The sequence below is a fragment of the Palaemon carinicauda genome, chromosome 1 (assembly GCF_036898095.1).
Source record: "Palaemon carinicauda isolate YSFRI2023 chromosome 1, ASM3689809v2, whole genome shotgun sequence".
NCBI lineage: Eukaryota > Metazoa > Arthropoda > Malacostraca > Decapoda > Palaemonidae > Palaemon > Palaemon carinicauda.
Window position 1 is genome coordinate 888,834 of NC_090725.1, and position 2,500 is coordinate 891,333.

The 2,500-nt window shown below is 35.4% G+C and overlaps 1 protein-coding gene across 1 annotated transcript in view; it reads left to right on the forward strand.

The window, feature by feature from the left end:
• The window catches only part of LOC137646410 (arylsulfatase B-like), an 87,003-nt gene that overhangs the window by 432 nt on the left and 84,071 nt on the right, over positions 1–2,500 (forward strand). The gene's annotated exons all lie outside the window — the stretch shown is intronic.

Consider the following 2,500-nt stretch of genomic DNA (forward strand, 5'->3'; position numbering starts at 1 on the left):
GCCATAAGCATATCTTAAACCGACCAACTAATACCAATGATGATGATGTAGTTATTTATAAATGCTTATATACATTAGTTTCCACCTGCACCCCCCCACACAAACACACACACACACACACACACACACATATATATATATATATATATATATATATATATATATATATATATATATTATATATATATATATATATATATATATATGTGTGTGTGTGTGTGTGTGTGTGTGTGTGTGTGTAGTAACTGTAGTTCGGTCATGGTTTGCCACCCACCAGTTAACCCAGTTGTCAAAATATATGGAATCAACTAAGTTTAATAACGAAAAGGGCTCTAGCAACCTTACCTCTACTTTTACCGAGAAGCAGATTAGTACTAGCGTATGTTCCCTGAATATTTTTAATGGTTGCGAAAGTCTGAAGACTTATCTTTTTAGAAAGTGTTATAATAGTGACTTGAAAACTATTAAGCCTGAACACAAATACTAGCGAAATAACTGATAACGATACAGAGCAAAATATTAACTGGAAAGAAATTATTTTTTTCCACACACCAAGGCCCGCCTGAACAGACCTTTAGTGTTTGATGGAGGGCGAGAAATAAACCCGTAAAAAAAAAAAAATTGTCTAGAGCTTTAAAGACCAACTGCTGATGAACTGAGAGAGAGTTGTACGAAGTGGGAAATGTTGTGGAATTGTACTGTCGAGGCAGTTCATCCTTGATTCAAATGTAAAGATATGAATGTGTGTGGGATATTCCCCCTCCCTCCCCCTTTTTTTAGTCCTTGAGCCCCTTCCTGTGAGTGAATAGAATAAATCAGGGTCCATCCTTATGATGGAATCACACATTTTTATTATCTTTTTATCAAAAAGTTAAATTACATATTCTTTACAATCACAATATTTACAGTATAATCACATTTAATTGCATTTTTCTATAAACAAATCCAACTAATTTAACAATTTACAACATCACACATCTTGATTTTAATTTTTAGTCACTCAAAAACAATAATTTATATACTTTTTGGTGAACATTATCTTGTCCGAGGTTTTCGCTAATCTTCAGTCGATGATAGCGAGCGAGTGTTGTAGCGTCACACTACGATATCGTAGTTCGAGCAGCGAATGGGAAAAATTTAAACGAAACCGATCCGCTGATATTATCATGGCGCCAAGAAATGTTCCAACTTGCAGTAATATGTATTATTATTATTATTATTATTATTATTATTATTATTATTAATTGCTAAGCTACAACCCTAGTTGGAATGCTATAAACCCAGGGGCTCCAATAGGGAAAACAGCCCAGTGAGGAAAGTAAACAAGAAGCAATAAAATCTTATTATTATTATTATTATTATTATTAAGCTACAACCCTGGTTGGAAAAGCAGAATGCTATAAACCCAGGGGCTCCAATAAGGAAAACAGCCCAGTGAGGAAAGTAAACAAGATACAATAAAATCTTTTAAGACCAGTAACATCAAAATAAATATCTCTTATATAAATTATAAAAACTTTAACAAAACAAGAGGAAGAGAAATAAGATAGAATAGTGCCCGAGTGTACCCTCAAGCAAGAGAACTCTAATCCAAGACAATTAAAGACCATGGTACAGAGGCTATGGCACTACCCAAGACTAGAGAACAATGGTTTGATTTTGGAGTGTCCTTATTCTAGAAGAACTGCTTACCATAGCTAAAGAGTCTCTTCTACCCTTACCAAGAGGAAAGTGGCCACTGAACAATTACAGTACAGTAACCCCTTGGGTGAAGAAGAAATGTTCAGTAATCTCAGTGTTGTCGGGAGTAAGAGGAGAGAGGAGAATATGTAAAGAATAGGAGAGACTATTCACTGTGTATGTGTAGGCAAGGGGAAAATGAACCGTAACCAGAGAAAAGGATCCAATGTATTACTGTTTGGCCAGTCAAAGGACCCCCGTAACTCTCTAGCGGTAGTATTCCAAAGGGTGGCTGGTGCCCCGGCCAACCTACTATTATTATTATTATTATTACTATCCAAGCTACAACCCTAGAAGGAAAAGCAAGATGCTATAAGCCCAGGGGCTCCAACAGGGAAAAATAGCCCAGTGAGGAAAGGAAAAGAATTCTACAACTACCACAGAATGAATAAAACAGATTTTTATTATCTTTTGAGCCTTGTTAGACCTAAGATTGCCAAGCAAGAGCACGTCCTATTTGTAGCCGCCATCTTGTGTGTTTACATCTGACGACATGCTCGCGGTTTCTAGGCGCTGCTTCCCGTCCAGTCGGGAAGCCAATATCTCAAGCAACACATCCGTAACACACACACACACACACACACACACATATATATATATATATATATATATATATATATATATATATATATATATATATATATATATATATATATATATATATATACAACAGTGCTGTCCATTTTAAGACTGTGCCCTCGAATTTTCACAATTTGATCATGTTCTTAGAAAAGAGCTTTTATTCCATTACGAATGTGGC